The following is a 17,967-nucleotide window of genomic DNA, read 5'->3' on the forward strand; positions in this document are numbered from 1 at the left end:
GCCGCATAGTCTTGGATGTGGGGAATCGGGTAGCAGTCTGGCATTTTCACATAGTTGAGGCATCTAAAGTTCGCTTAGGGTCTCCATGTGCTGTTAGATTTGGGCACCAATTAGAAGGACTGTCGGAGCAGCAGACGAGTTCTTCCATGCTCTTGAACACTTCCTTGTCAAGATTGTGGAGCTTGTCAGGGACCAGATGTTGGGCTCGAGAATGCACTGTAGTCACTGTGTTGTGCTGCACACTGTGCTTCAGCATGGTGGCAGTGAACTGGGAGCACAGGATGGAGGGATAGCTGGCAAGGAGATGGCTGTATTGGCTATGCGAAGTCTCCACAGAGGTGAGCTGGGTGGCTGGCTCTTTGGATATGCCGAGGGGTACTGCTTGGAAGGTCTCTGAGTGAACCAGTCATTTGCCCTGCAGTTCTACCAATAGACAACGTGCATCAAATCTGCACCTAGAGGAGTTTGTCCATGAATGCCAGTGTGAATGACCAATTGAAAGTGGTCTCGCAGAAATGTACAAGGATGCACCTCTTGCCAAAAGTTTTAATGATGGTGTTGTTGGCTGCATGCAGGGTGAGGCCGTGAAGTTTTGTGCATTTTTGAAGTGATTTGGGGGAAGTAATACTTATCTCTGCACCTATACCCATGAGGAATCTACAGCCTGACATCCTGTCCCAGATGTGGAGTAGGCTGTTCAGTTGGCCAGCTTCCGTGGTCATTAATGAATGGCTGGCCCTGTCATTTCCCTGAAATGAGCATGGCTGGTGGCACCAGCATGCTCCTTTGCCAAAATATTGATGGTAAAAGCACCATTTTGAGTTGGGCCTTTCAGTTCATGAGCGGAGAGGTTCCTGCTCATGTGTTGGACTGCCCTTGGGTGTTTGCTTGGGCAGTGGCTTTGTAACATGATTGATTGTGTTGTGGGTTCGCGCTTGAAGTAGTAGATGATGTCTGCCCGTGTGCCAACCTGACGTGGGTAGCTGAAAACCATGTTGGACTGTAGCAGCCTAATGTCCTCGGGCATCTGCTCGAGGAACGCCTGCTTGAACATGAGGCAGGTCTTGTATCCCTCTACCAATGTGAGCATCTCGTCCATCAGGACAGACAGTGTTCTGTCCCCTAGGCCATCTAAGTGAAGCAGCCTGGTGGCCCTTTCACATCGTAATAGCCTGTAAGTGCTTATGAGGAGGTTCTTTAGAGCCATGCATTTTCCTTCCTCTGTCGGCACCTGGATGAGGTCACCAACTAGTGAAGTAGCTTCCTGGTCTACCGAGCTGATGATGTAGAAGTACTTTGTTGAATCTGAGTAATCTTCTTTATCTGAAACTGGGCCTCCTCTTGGCCCAACCAAGTACAGGGCTTGTTCGTCCAGAAGATGGGCAGCTTCAATGCATTGGCACCTACAGCTGCGGGGTCCATTATACCAAGTCTTCAGAATGTGGAGAGTCATTGGAGTCACCAGTGTGGCACGTTGTGCATGAGCAGAGCAAAATAACTGAGGCAGCAATCTGTGGGCTCGTTAAACACAACTTATTTTCTTTGATGTTCACGCTGCAGCCTTTAAGGCCATCCAGAGCCTTCCCCTCATGTCCTGGAATTTACAAAACGCTGATGTTAGCGCGTACATGTACTTCTGGTCTGCAGCGGAAGAGATGCCATCTTTGCCGTGGCCGCCCCACTGGTTCGCCACTGCAATTATGTATGTTGTCACAGTATGTTTCTACAAGAACCCCCTCATTATTCTGAATTCCAGGGATCAAGCCCCAGGTGACACAGTAGGCTAACCCCCTCATCTTTGGAATCAACCTGGAGAATACTCCTCTGCACCTTCTCACCATCACCAGCCAATTAATCAAGTAAGGACACAAGAATTGCACACAGTTTTCCAGGTGAGGGAAGAACAATAGCAACCACAATAGATATCTGTTTATTAAAAAAAATCATGAAACATTGCAAGTACTCAACCTATCAAACAGCATCTGTGGATGACAAAAGGTATTAAGCAGTGTGTTGCGTTGAGACCCTACAATAGGATGAGAAGGGAATATAGCAGTGTATAGACAAATGGGACAAAGGCTGGTGGGTGACAGGTGGAAACAGTAGGAATGGGAAGATGGAACCAGGTAGGGGGCATGTATGGGAGGGTTGAACAAAGAGAGGTGGGTGAATGGAAAAACAGTGAGACTTGAAATAGGAAAACTCATTGTTCATATCATTGGATTTTAGACCACACAAGTGTAACATGAGATGGTGTCTTTCAAATTTATGTCTGGCTACTCTAGCAATGGAGAAGGCTGAGGACGGACAGGTAGGTGCAGATTTGGGGAGGAGTATGAAATTGACATGCAATTGAGAGCTTGAAATGGCTTTTGTGGACAGAGCATGAAATAATTGGATAGGATAGGTCCAAAGGGATAAGGCCCAAACACAGGCAGATGGGACTAAAGTGCATGGGATATTTTGTTTGGTGTGCACAAGTTGGGCCGAAGGGGCTTTTCCCATGCTGTCTAACTCTATTCTCAGCAAAATGGTCACCTTGTCTACAATGGGTTTCACCAGTGTAAAGGAGGTCACATCACGAGAATCAAATGCATTAGAGGCCAGACTGATGACGTGCAGCTGAACCTCGGTAGAGGTCTCTCAATGTAGGTGAGGGGGAGGTGAATTGACACAAGTTACACCTCTTTCTGTTTGCAAGAGAAAGTGTCAGGGGATAGAGAAAGAGTCCATGGGAAGAGATAAAACCAGGGAGTCCTGAAAATATTGGTCCCTGTGCAAAGCAGAAAGCGATGAGAGGGGCTTTTGTATTCCATTGGAGCTGGATGAAATGGCTGTCCCTTTTTGAAATATGTTGCTTTAAGGCCACAGTGTTACGTATTGCAGGTGAAAAAATTGCTATAAATTACAATACGCTAAAAAAAATAATTATTGCAAAATAAGAGAAAAAATGAGGTGGGGTCTGTGGTTCATGGTCTATTTCGAAATCTGATTGCAGAGTATAAGAAGCTGCTTTTGTAACATTGAGTGTGTGACTTTACCTGTCCCTCTTTCCTGATGGTAAAAATAAGAAGAGATCATGTCCTGGGTGGTGAGGGTTCTTGATGAGAGAGGCTGCTTTCTTCAGACATACCCTCTTATAGATATACTTTATGGGGTATTCATGGTAGTACTGGTTGAGTTCATAACTCTCTGCAGCCTTTTCCCCTGTCCTGTGGATTGGCATCTCTATACCAGATAACATTGACATTAGTTACATACCAACATCTCCTCAAACTCCTAACCCTGCTGGCGAGCCTGCTTCATGATTGCTTCTACATGAAGGCCCCAGGATAAATCTTCAGTGATGTTGACACCCAGGAATTTGAAGATCTTTAACTTTTCCACTGCTGACCCATCAAAGAGGACTGATTTATATTCTCCTGGTTTCTCCCCCTGAAGTCAACAATCACTTCTTTAGTTTTGTGTGTTGACACAGGCTCCACATGTATGGCGACTTATTACATTTAGGTGGACAATTCAATCCTCCACCTCATTTTTGATTTTACCCCACTGCTGATAGTTAAACATGAGTGCAACTGCATGTTGATCAGTCAACTGGGTGAATCTCTTATCTGCCAGGTTATGGAAGTACCTTGACATTGATCTGGGCCTCTTTCTCGACCAAGGAGTGTCAAATTTCAGAGCCCTGTAGGGTACATGAAAAGAAGGCTACTAGCCTGCCTGTTCACTTAGGATCTCACAGATTTCAGCAGACCACTTCCCATTTTTCTGAATTGCAAATAATAAAGTCACAACCTGATTACTCTCCATTAATAAGACAATTGTTTCATCCATAGACTGTCAATCTTTTTTTTTATTTTGGACTGGTTCCAATGCAACAATATATTTTCTAAAGGAAGGGGACCAAAGCTCTGTGCACTATTCCACTATTCCAACTGAGGCCTACCAATACCTGATACAATTTTCCAGTTAATAATAAAGATCATTTAACCTCTTAGTGGCCTGCTAACTTGAAATTGCAAGGAAAAGGAAGATAAGCATGGAAAAGGTGGCTTTGAGAGTATTTGTAGAGCTGTAATCTCTATTGTATTGCAGAACAGCTTGGAAGTGGGTTTGGGCTAAGAAGCTTTGCCTTGGCCAGTTTGAAGCAGATGTGTTGAAAGGGCATTTCATGCACTCTAAAGAAGGTTCTCATCTTCTATATTCTATATTCTGTGCAAAGTCAACTATTTGACTTTGAATTGGATTATGGAAAGAAGGGAACTTGTCTGTGCAGACAGCAAGACTGGTACAATATTCGACTCAGATTGATAAGTATTTTGCAGTGCCATGGCCAGGAAATGTTCATCACCAAGTGACTGTTCAATGTCTTCTCTTAGAGATTCAATTAAATTCATGGGAATGATTTTCAGGAACAGATAAGAAATGAAACGGCTATTGACTATTGTCTTTAATGGCCAGTGATCAGTGTGGTGAGTTTTCACATGTGTAGATGTGTATAGATGGAGCAATCTGCCAGAGAATGTGGAAGAAACAATTACAGTCAGCATTTAGGCAGGTACAGGATGGGAAAGGAATAGAGGCATTTTGGCCAAATACATGAAAATGGGATTAGACACTTACTGCTGTCTGTGTAAAAATCTTGTGCATCTCCCCCTGCAGGGAGCTATGGACTTGGACCCTCAGATTTTTCTGCACATCATTGCTTGATTGCTGATGTGCTCTTTACATTTGACGTCTGAAAGTGCAACACCTCACTGCTGTCTGGATAAAAGTCCTATTATTTCTCTGCCCAAATCTGTTATAGAACCATATCCTATTGTGTTGTTTGATATCCATAGGCCTACATAGTTCCGCCAATCTTTGTGTATCTATAAAATTACTAACTTACTATACACATACTCATGCATGTGTGCATACCACACACACAGACACACACACACACACACACCAATGCACAGGCATGCACCAAACATACCCACACCCACACATATGAATATAACAGTACAGGGTGCAGTTACAAAGAGAGTAAAGGCCACATTTTACAAATATGAGTTTCATTTAAGGAGGCTGCTCATGGCAGGAAGATGTCCTTGAATCTGATAGTGCACGATTCCTTACTCATGTGTCTTCTTCCCAGTGGTAGTATGGTTAAAGAATGTGGCTGGCGTGGGATTTCAGCATCCTTATCAATGCAGCAGGAAGCAGAGATGGAATTGATGGTGGGGGAGGGGAGATGCGTAATAGCCTGAACTACATTCACAAGTCTTTACATCATATAGATATAGATGCAGCTGATAGGATACTTTCAATGCCGAATCTAGAGGAGTTGTTGAGTGACGCAAGTGACATGCTAAATTTCCTCACAGGTGCTTGTGCATTTTCTTGGTCATTGTGTTGAAATGTGTGGAGTGGGATACATTGCAAAAGATAGTTAAACTATGGAACTTAAAATAGAATTCTATATCTTCCTCAATACCATTGTTAGACAGGGGAGAGAGCCCCACTCCTTTACTGGAAGTGTAGACCAACTCCTTAGATCTGCTGAAATCGAGGGAGAGTTGTTGGGCTGGCTCCAATCTACTGTTTCTTTCATCTCCCTTTAATATTATAACCCATTGTTGATTATCCTGTTGACTATGAAGGTAGAGTTATCTACAAATTAATAGATGGAGTTAGGGCAGCATTTGGCTACACAATCATGGGTGTACAAGGAATACAGTAGGGGACTGGGTGTGTTGCTGACAGAGGCAGTGTCTTTGTTTCCACCTGGGTATACCACGTAAGCATATTGGGGGTTGGCATGGAGGAGGTGGACGCTTTCAACCAAGGGGTCAGACATAACTCCTCACATGCTTTTGGAGTAGGACCGGCCTGGGGATGTCAGCCACATCAATAATGTGGTCCCAGTCGCAGATTTCCAGGGAAAGGCAAACATACACTCATATGGTGTGGCATTAGCGGCCATACATAGCAGGGTCTTGATGGGGTTGTAACTGGTGTTCCTGCTCGTGGCAATGCCCCTGGCCAACAAGTACTGCCGCAGCTCATCACTCATAAAGGAAAACCCCCAGCACTTTGGATATAACTGGGGAAGCCAAGCAGAGTGAAGAGGCTGCACAGGCCCTTGACGACCATGGCAGCGGTCATATCAGAGCAGGGGAGTATTCATCGATGATGTTAAGAAAATACACATTGCGGTCAGTGGAGGACAGGGTTCCATTAAAAACAACATTGAATTGCTCAAAGGGGCGGGTGGCTTTAATTAATTGTGCCCTGTCTGTCTGGTAGAAGTTCAGCTTGCACTCAGCACAGACCTGACAGTTCTTTGTCATAGATCAGTCCTCATCAATGGAGTAAAGTAGGTTGTGTGCTTTGACAAAGCGAAAGAACCTGGTAACTCTGGAGTGGAAGATATCATTGTGGAAGTTTTGCATTAGGTCTATCTGTGTGTTGACACAGGCTCCACATGTATGGCGACTTATTACATTTAGGTGGACAATTCAATCCTCCACCTCATTTTTGATTTTACCCCACTGCTGATAGTTAAACATGAGTGCAACTGCATGTTGATCAGTCAACTGGGTGAATCTCTTATCTGCCAGGTTATGGAAGTACCTTGACATTGGTCTGGGCCTCTTTCTCAACCAAGGAGTGTCAAATTTCGGAGCCCTGTAGGGTACATGAAAAAAAGGCTACTAGCCTGCCTGCCTGGTTAAGGCCCTGCTAGGGCGAAGTCTGATGCATTGTTTTCCACCTGAAAAGGGGTGGCTTTGTCCACTGCATACATTGTGGCCTTAACGATATCTGCCTCAATGCAGTTGAATGCAGAATGTGTCTCTGCCGTCAGCGGGTAGGATGTGGATTTGATGAGGGGGTGAGCCTTGTCTGCATAATGAGAATAGAATCAATGGCACCTCTTCAGGGCCTTGAGGCTGTGTGGAAGGGGAATCTCCAGGAGCAGCCACATATGGTCTGGGTCCTGGCCAATGACACCATTCTCCACGACACCACCAAGGATAGCCAGGCATGTTGTGTGAAACATGCAATTGGCCTTAAGGTGTTTGGCTGTTTCAAGAAATTTCTGGAGATTGGTGTCAAAGTCCTGCAGGTCGTAGTCGCAGATGGTGACGTTATCGAGGTATGGGAAAGTGGCCTACAACTCGTACAGAACCACCAGCCAGTCCATCTCCTGCTGGAAGACCGACACAAAAGGGGACCCGCAGGAAGTGGTAGAGGCGACATCCGCCTCGAACGCCATACCTGGGTGGATAGGGATATGATGATATGCAAATTTCAGGTCAATGATCAAAAAGACCTGATACTGGGCAATTTGGTTGAGCATGTGTAGTGGGGGGAGAATGGTATGCATTCAATTGTGTGTATCTGTTGATGGTCTGACTGTAGTTGATGACCACCCTATTCTTTTCACTATTCTGTACAATCATACCTGTGCTCTCCAAGGCCTGGAGCTCGCTTCAATGACACCCCTCCTTGAGTAAATGCTGTACCTCTGCCCGAATGAAGGCCCTGTTCCCAGCAACTGTACCATTGACTTTTAATGGCCATGGGTCTTCAGTCGGGAGTGAGGTTGACGAATAGCGACAGGGGAGAGCCCACAGGTTGTGTGCAGTGAGGTTGCCAGATTGAATACTGTTAATTGCATACAGTGAGGTGTGGATGGGTCCCATTGAAGAACATCATCATGCTTTTAAGGTAACACTGAAAATCCAGGCCCATCAGTACAGCAGCACAGAGCTGTATCATTACCATCAGTCTAAAGTCTTTATATTCAGTAACCTGCCCCATTAGAGTCACTATAGAGAAGCCCAGATGTCCACTGTGTGTGACCTAGATGTCAAGGAGACCTTCTGTTTCACCGGCTGTACTTCGACAGAAAAACACCACACTGTATCCGGGTGGATGAAACTCTCCACGCTTCCACTATCAAATAAGTAACGCTTAACAGGGCCGTTTACCTGAATATCCATCATCAACCTAGCGAGTTGATGTGGGCTGTACTGGTCAAGTGGCATGTAGGCCAGTGTCGGGTGGTGGCAGTGTCCAAAATGGTGGCCCTCAGGACCCGCACGTGGAGCTGCTGGGTCCCAAAGATGGCACCCAAAGTGGTGGCCTCCACAGATAGGACATGGCACTGCTGGCCCTGGGTGATGACGGTGTCCAGGACAGCAGCCCCCACGATCTGCATGTGGCACTGCTAGGATGGGGTTTGGATTTACAGACTTTGCTGTAGTGGCCCTTCTTCCTGCAGCTGAAGCAAGATGAATTTTTCGCTGGGCAGCATTTCCTCTGATACTTCCTTAGCACATGCCTATGGTGAGGTTGCCACTGGAGCCAGACGAATGGAGCAAAATGTGATTACAGAGCACTGCTACTGTGGTTGAGTCATTAGTGGAATGAGGGGGTGGTGGGGTGTCCCAAAATGGCAGTGCCTGGGGTAACCATGAGGCAGCTGTGCTGTCAGACAAATAGGCCTCCATGTTCTGGAAAGTCACTTCCAGCATATCTGCCAGTTCGATTGCTTTCCGCAAACTGAGCTCCCCTTGCTCCAGGAGTCTCTATTGGACATAGTTTGAACTAATCCCTGTGATGTAGGTATTCTGGCTCAGGTCTGCTATGTACTTCGCGGCAGACACAGCCTTGCATTCATAGGCCCTGCCGAGTGTTTGCAAGGCCCAAAGCTATTTAGCGTTGGACTCGCTGGGTCGTTGTTTTCAAATCACTAGGAGGTGTCTGGCGAAGACAACATTGATTTTCCACAGGTACTATCCTTTGAGATTGTCCATGGCTTCCTGGTACGTAGTATCATCCCTGATCATGAGTATAGCAGGGTGCCGACCCAGGAATGCAACAATTGCAGTTTGTCGGTTTCCACTCACACAATGGTAGAGGAGGCCTGAAAGAATGTTTCAAACAGCACAGCCAGAGCTCAAAGTTTGTAGATACCTCAAGCGATTGAGGTTCGATCTCCAGCTTTTCAGGCTTAATGATCTGTTCCATTGTGAAAAGAAAACTTTCAGTGAATAAAATTGATACACCATCAATTATTCAAAAGACTATTGTAGAGAAACCAATAAGCTTATATTCACTTAAGAACACATGCACATGCTTACTGTTTGGTTGTCCTGCACTGAGCTGCAAGGGCTGTGGAATAGTTATCTTTATACTGGACCCTTTGTGGAGGGGCCACAGGTACAACTGGCCAATAAGTGGGCTTGACCAGTCAATTATACATAACAACAGTTTACCACTCTCCCATTGTATTCTCCTCTACATCAGAGAGACCAGACGCAGACTGGGAGATTACTGCGTGGAGCAACTTTGTTCTTTCTGCTGTTATACCAGTGATCTCCCTGTGACAACCCATTTCAATTCCCTACCCTATTACCATGCCAACATGTTCTCATGCACTTCCCAACTGAGACCATCTGCAAATTGAAGGAACAACACCTCATATTTCATCTGGGCACCTTCCAACTAGATGGCATTAACATTGAATTATCCAGTTTCTGTTGAGCACCCACCATCAACTCCCAAGTCTCTCTTGTTTCCTGTCCTTTGCTCCAGCTCCCCTCCCCTTGGTTCTCTCTCTTTCTCCATCCCTCTATCTTCTTTCTTCCAGGTCTGCATTCACAGAGCTACGCCCTCTGCCAATCAATTCTCAGCTTTTCTCTCTTGCCTTCCTATCCATGACCACCCTTGGCCTCTTGGCTGTTAGTGTGTGCTCTTTGCCATGTCTGTTTTCTCCTCCTCCCCCTATTTTGCTCATTCCTTGATGAAGGGCTCAGGCCTATACAGTACAGTATATCTTTATCATCTATGACACTACCTGAACTATTGAGTTTCTCAAGCATTTTTGAGTATTTATCACATATGTACATTTTTCTTCTCACAGAGAGTGGTGAATTCCCGGAATTTATTCCTCAGATAATTTTATAGACTAGCTGGAATGGCAGGCTAAAGGGAACAGGTGGACCGACAACTGTTTCTGCTTTCCTTTGTACTCATATTAGTTTTCCTCCTAGCCTCTTATTGCTCAACAGTGGACAAGGTCTGTTGTTGTGTAATGGTCAAGCTTCAGAGATCAGCTTAAACTCTTAGGAGCTGAAGATGACACTCCAGGGTGGATTCCATAACCACAGGGATCAAGGCAGTCAAAGAATTGTTTCATCCATTCTGTGGTCGTCCCCAATGTGTTGTGGATATCTGAATGACTCTTGATGGAGCAGACTTTTGAACCTGGAGTCCTGCTTGGAATAAGACTCCAGGAGTTAAAGAGTAGTCCTTTGTGTACTGGTTCGGAGAGAATTGAGAATGTTTATCATTGGAGATTTAATTCTTTGCTGTTGAAAGTTACTGAAATTTGAATATTTATAAGGGATCAAATACAGCTTTTTCTTGAAAATAAATATAGGTTCAGTTAATAGTAAATTTGTTTTATGGGACACTTTAAAAGCTTATTTAAGGGGACAATTCATTAGTTATGTTGTTAAAATTAAGAAACAACATAGAGCTGAAGTTAGTAGATTGGAGGAGGAGACAGAAATTTTGGAAAAGAATTCACAACTAAATTCTTCGGAAGCTAAGAAAGTACGCTTAATTAATATGAAGTTACAGTATAATTTGTTTCAAACTTATAAATTTGAGAAATTACAGAGAACTAGACAGAGGAATTATGAATTGGGCAAAAGAGCTCATAAAGTATTAGCTTGGCAGTTAAAAACAGAACAAGCTTCTAGACAATAAATGCTATTAGACATGATTCAATTATTACATATAAACCTCAAGAAATCAATGATGTGTTTCATAAATTTTATGAAAAATTGTATACTCCTGGAAGATGAAGCCCAAAAATGATTTATTTTTTTATCTGATTTGGATTTACCTTTTTAGAATGATAAGGATATTAAGGATTTGAATGCTTCCTTTACTGTTAAAGAAGTAACAGATGCACTTCAATCTATGGCTAGTGGGAAGTCTCCGGGAGATTATGTTTTTACTTCTGGATTTTATAAAGAATTTTAGGAATTATTAATTCCTTTATTGATGGATATATTGAAACAGACGATAGAGGTTTGTTCTTTCCCAGATTCCTTTTCTAATGCAATCATTACAGTTATTCTTAAGAAGGATAGGGATCCATTAAAAGCAGGGTCTTATATAGCTATTTTTTTAATTGAATGTTGATTATAAAATTGTGGCAAATGCTTTAACTAACAGGTTAGCTAAATATTTACCAGGTTTACTTCATGCAGTTTTTTTTTAATCGATATTCAGCAGATAAAATTGTAAAGTTGATTTCTTTAATGAATGCTTCTCGGGAGCAATCTAACCAATGGTTATTTCTCGATGCAGAGAAGGCCTTTGATAAAGTAGAATGGAATTTTTTATTTAAACTTTTGGAGAAATTTAAATTTGGCCCTTTTTTTTAAATTGGTTGGATTAAGGCCTTATATAGAAGCCCTACTGCTAGAGTTGTGACAAATGGATAGTTATCTTTAATGTTAACTAGATCAACTAGGCAAGGCTGCCCTTTGTCACCAGGTCTATTGTCATTGGTTATTGAACCTTTGGCTCAGATGATTAGACAAAATAGTAATATTGAAGGTATTAAGGTAAAATCTGATGAATTTAAAATAAATTTGTTTGCAGATGGTGCTTTGATATATTTAACACAATCTTTGAGTTCTTTAAGGAATTTGCATGATAGGCTGGAGCAGTATGGTGAAATATCGGGTTATAAAATTAATTGGGAAAAAAGTGAGATTATGTCTTTAGTTGAAATGGATTATTCTTTTTGTAGGCATATTGTGAAATTTAAATGGTCAGATCGGATTAAGTATTTAGGTGTTAAGATAGATGGTAATTATAATCATTTATATGAATTGAATTACCTGCCTTTATTGTCTAAAATTAAATATTATTTGAATGGATGGAAAGATTTACCTATTACATTAATAGGATCCGTTAATTGTATTAAAATGAATATTATCTTTTTCAGTCTATCCATTATAAAATTCCTCAATTTTTTTTAAAGATTTGAATGCTTTGGTGAGGAGGTTTTTATGGAAAGATAAAATGGTCAGTGTATCATTACAGAGATTAACTTGGAAGGATGCATTGGGAGGTTTGCAACTCCCTAATTTTCAAAATTATTATGCATCAGCAAAGTTGAAATTTATTAATCAGATACTTGAAATGGATAAACCTTTGATATGGGCTAACATTGAATTATCTCAGATTGGTGAGAAGAAGATGGATCAGTTTATTTATAGATGGAATCCTCATTTATTGAGTAACTATAACTTACCTGTGTTGAAACATTTAATGGATTTATGGTATAAAAAAAATGAAGCTATAGGTCATCAAGATAAAATTTTGGGTAAAACCCCTTTGTATCAAAATATGCTTTTCCCTTTCATACTTAATCAACTTTTGATTTGTGGGATCAAATGGAAATTCAATTGGTAGAAGATTGTTATGAAGCAGGATATTTAATTTCATTTCAAAGAATGAAAGAAAAATATGATATATCGTCAAATATTCTTTTTTCTTATTATCAAATTAAAGCCTTATTGTTGGATAAATTTGGCCATACTTTACGGTTACCTAGACGGTCTAAATTTGAAATTTTACTTACTGAAGGTGGCAAGAAAGGATTTATATCTGAAATGTATGCTTTATTACAAAATAAAATGCTTAAGCTGGATGTTTATAAATCTAGATACAAATGGGAAAAAGATTTGGCAGTATGTATTTCTCAAGATGATTTGATGGATATGAATATATATGAGGATAGTATGAGTAAAATTGCAAATGGTTCATTAAAATTTTCTTCATCAATTATATTTAATTCCAGAGAAATTATGCAAACACATTTATTTCTTCGGATTTATGTTTTAGATGTCATAAGAAAGTCGGCTCTTTCTTACATTCTACTTGGTTTTGTGAGATGGTGAAATCTTTTTGGTATAGATTTAAGGAACTTTTAGAAGCTTTATTTAAATTGAAAGTTCCACTTGATCCTTTAGTATTTTTGTTGGGTTATATTTAGAGATTGAGTTTGGAGTTAAAATTAAATAAATTTCAAATAGCTTTTTTGAGATTGGCTTTAGCTGTGGCTAGAAAATGTTTGGCAATTACTTGGAATAATTAGACTAACTTGAGTATTCAGAGATGGCACTTGGAAATGAGATCTTGTATTCCATTGGAAAAGATAACATATAATTTACATAATAATTATTCATTTTTTTGTTAAATCTTGGAGCCCATATTTGGATTATATGGGATTGAATTATTAGTCTCCTTTCTACACATTAGTGGTGTTGTTCTGAACCATGGCAACTAACTGATGAGTGTTGCCATGATGAGTGTTCCTTTCCTTTCTTTTTTCTTTGTTGTGAGTAGTTTTGAGGGAGGTGGGGAGAGATGGGTGTGTTAGAGTAGGGGATGGAGGGTTGTAGGGGGTATTATTTACATAAAATATATCATGTATATATTCTGTTTTTTTCAAGCTGTATTTTTCTCATTGTATGTTTTATCATGATGAATAAATAAAATTTTCAAAAAAGAAGTCCTTGTTCCATAAGAAACAGTCTCTTGTTCTGTATGGTGTCTGGAATGTGTTCCTACCGGTGATTTTGCAATGTAAATGAAAATCATGAAATCTCCATGGGTTTGTCCATTTACTCATAGAATCATTTGAACATAGTGACACATGTTGGATACTTAGGGAGGGAACTTCCTTGTCCTTCCAGGACCCATAATGCAAGGGTCATGACTCTATCACATCCTGTAACCTGGGGAAGATCAATATACCCACAAATCTATGTATCTTGTATCAAGAAGAGAACCTCTGTAACTTCTAAAGTTCCATTGCCAAAGGAGACAGAAGCAAAATTGTACAAGTCTTTGTGACCATGTCCACCACAGAAAAAAAAACTGTCCATACATGGCTCAGTACCCCTGACTGAAGAATATGGCAGATCCTATTCACCACCTTCTTTGAGAATATAAATCTCTGGAGGCATTTTCCTTCGAAGAAGTACATACAGGAGTTTTGCTCTCTGTAAACCAACCAAAGAGAGCTACCAGATGAGATCTCCTCCTTCTCCCTCTCCTTCCTCTTCCTTCATCTTCCTCCCCTGCCTCTTCTGGCTGTTTGACTCTCTTCTCCATCTCCCTATAATGCTGGTTTTTAGACAAATGGCAAAATCCCAATTTAGAGAGTGAAAGAATTACTGGGTGAGGCCCAGCCACACCATTTTACGAGCAGAAAGGAAAAATATTACCCCATAATGATTTATCAGCACAAATGAATTTAAAAAGTTAACCTTTCCATGGAATGAATAACATAGGTTTGACACTGAGTTTCCTTTTCAATAATACCGTAGTGTCATGTTGATTCCCACTGGATTGCTGCAGCCCAATTTGGCTAAGCCTGCTATCAAATGACCAATTCTTGATGATGTTTATTGCTGGCTTATGAACTCAAACTTGTGGTATTGCATATTCTACTTTGTTGGGAAACATAAATTGCACAGAAGATGTGTGCTTGTTTTGTCATTTTGAAATTGGAAGTAATCCACTACCATTACAACTGAAAGATCTGTTCTACAAAAGCACAAGTTTGAATTAATATTTTCCTTGCTTTGTATGCTTCAATCATATTATATCATATTGGCAAACACAGGAAAATCTCTACTGATGTGTGATGGAAAGTGCATTGAGCAGCTGCATCATGGATTGGTGTTGGGGGAAAAATGCCCCTGAGCATAAAAGCCTGGAACAGTGGACAAAGCACAGGACATAATGGGTAAAACCCTTCCCACAATTGAGAATATCTACAGGGAACGCTGCTGTCAGAGATCCACACCACCCAACACATGCTCAGTTCTTGCTGCTGCCATCAGAAAAGGGGTCTAGGTGCCACAAGACTCACACCACCACATTCAGGAACAGCTGCTACCCCTCCACCATCAGACTCCTCAACGATAAAATTAATCAGGGACATTTTAAGGACTTCTACTTTTGCACTTTATTGCACAGTCAGTTTCTTTACATTTCTTTACTTATTTACGAGTATGCTGAGTCTGTTGTTTTTTTGCACTGCCAATAAGTGGTAATTCAACCTCGCCGACAGGAAAAAAACATATCTCAGTGAAACCTCCCCCCCACCCCCACTAGTCTGTGGCATCCAAATACACCTATGGGACCAATCAACTTACAAATTCCAAATACCTTTGGAACATGGGAAGAAACCAGAACACCCAAATGAAACACATGCAGACACAGGGAGAATGCCAAAACTCCTGAAAGGCAGTGATGGAATCACTGGTGCTATACTATGGTTTCATTAACCGCTACACTATCCATGTCACCCTTTCATAATTACAAAGAAGTATGTATGTTGCGGTTTTGAAGTCTTCTTTGTAATAGCCTTGCATTTTAAAAATCTGCTTATTATTTGGTTTAAAGGTCTACTAACATTGCCACATTAATAGGTAAATTCTAAAGCCTGCTAGCACCAGCTTGTAATTTATAAATAAATATAATCAACAATAGGTCTCCCAATAAATCGTAAATGGGTTATGCAAAAAATGTTGTAAAATAATTTCAGTTGAAATTAACTTCCAGAGAATGTGTTCCTGCATTATCTTGACTAATATGTTACAAATAATGAAAAAAAGAAAAAAAAAATGAATTCTTTCTCTGTGCATTGAATGCTGCCATTGAATATAAAATGGGGAAAAAAATGTCAATACCCAATGCTAATGTTTTCCATAAAGTTGTTTTTAAAATAAAATTGGAAGAAAGAAGCTCATCTTAGCAGATTGACATTAGATAACACAATATTGGAGCTTTTATTGGATAATTATTCAAGAGTAAAAGGGAAAAATGGTGGAAGAGTACTAAAATTGAATTGTACAATGCCTAATGAGGTTTGAATTTTGTTTTAAGATGGTGGTTTATGTGACTAATATGATGATAGATGTGAAGTTAGTTGATATTTGGTGAAGGTTTATCTCTATAGAGAAAGTTTTTTTTTCATCTTTTTTTTTCATGCTACAATTTTTTTTAAGAATTGATTATTGTTTAAGAATTTTTGATAGATAATGTTACTAACTTTACTAATTTTTTATATTAAGTTTGAGTTAAATATATGTTTCATCTTAACTCCGTTTGTTAAATATATGCATTTAAGTTTGATTTAAATATGTTTTTTAAGTCTGATATCTTAGTATTAATTACTTCTCTTTATGTTAGTATTTTAATCGGTTATATTTTTGGGTTTTTTTTTGTAAGTGGGTTTTTTTTCTCACATATATTATTAACTTTATTAATTCTTCACTCTTTATTTTGGGAGGGGGAAAGGGGGGTTGGACTAATTTGAGTTGGGTTATTAATGTGTAATAATTATTGGGGAGGGTATAGTTTATTTAGATTACTGATACTGTATTGTAATTTTATTATTTTATTGTTAATTTTTTTAAATGTAATCCTATATGTTATTTATGTTATAAAATCTTAAATAAATTTAAAAAAAAAAGATAACACAATATTAAAAGAATGAATCAACGTTTACAATATGCAACAAATGCAAAATAATTCAAGGAATTGTTGAATTCTGAAATCTGTAATAAAATCCAACCCAATTCTTACCAATTTATTTTTGTATTTTAGTTTTAGAGACAAGTCTGTTTCATTCATTGGAGGAAACATCCTTGAAAATAAAGAAATTAGTACTGAAGGTTTCAAAAGTCATTTAAGTGGAATATAACAAGTGCATATCACTCATCATTCTGTGAAAAGAATTAAAGCTGGGATCAGAACACCATCAGAGGTTATGAATGATCACACGTGTTAAAGGTGCAAATAAAGGATAAAAAACATTTTTCATTCATAATGAAATCTTTTCTTTGTTCTTCTTCTTCGGCTTGGCTTCGCGGACGAAGATTTATGGAGGGGGTAAATGTCCACGTCAGCTGCAGGCTCGTTTGTGGCTGACAAGTCCGATGCGGGACAGGCAGACACGGTTGCAGCGGTTGCAGGGGAAAATTGGTTGGTTGGGGTTGGGTGTTGGGTTTTTCCTCCTTTGCCTTTTGTCAGTGAGGTGGGCTCTGCGGTCTTCTTCAAAGGAGGTTGCTGCCCGCCGAACTGTGAGGCACCAAGATGCACGGTTTGAGGCGATATCAGCCCACTGGCAGTGGTCAATGTGGCAGGCACCAAGAGATTTCTTTAGGCAGTCCTTGTACCTTTTCTTTGGTGCACCTCTGTCACGGTGGCCAGTGGGGAGCTTGCCATATAACACGATCTTGGGAAGGCGATGGTCCTCCATTCTGGAGACGTGACCCACCCAGCGCAGCTGGATCTTCAGCAGCGTGGACTCGATGCTGTCGACCTCTGCCATCTCGAGTACTTCGACGTTAGGGATGAAAGCGCTCCAATGAATGTTGAGGATGGAGCGGAGACAACGCTGGTGGAAGCGTTCTAGGAGCCGTAGGTGATGCCGGTAGAGTACCCTTGATTTGGAGCCGGTTACTGTAATTTAAAAAAGCATAATTTGTGTAAATGAACTCAATTCAAGAAATTATTTTTTTTGCAAATTGTTTAACAATATCTGTATAATGTAAGTAAAATTCCTAAATTTTATATGTGACGACCTACCAGGGACAAGCCATGGTGACCAGTACTCTGTCACAGAGTCTGGTCTTCTGGCTAAGAAGGGAGGGGAGATGAAGAGGTGTGCTGTAGTGATAGGGGATTCCATAGTTAGGGGAACAGATATGAGGTTCTGTTGAATGTTGTATCCCTGCTGCCAAGGTCTGTTATATTTCAGATCATGTTCACAGATTTCTCAAGAGGGAGGGTGAGCAGCCAGATGTCATGGTCCATGTAGGGACCAATGATATGGTCACAAAGAATATTGAGGTCCTGTAAAGA

The sequence above is a fragment of the Narcine bancroftii genome, chromosome 3 (assembly GCF_036971445.1).
Source record: "Narcine bancroftii isolate sNarBan1 chromosome 3, sNarBan1.hap1, whole genome shotgun sequence".
In the NCBI taxonomy this organism is placed as follows: domain Eukaryota; kingdom Metazoa; phylum Chordata; class Chondrichthyes; order Torpediniformes; family Narcinidae; genus Narcine; species Narcine bancroftii.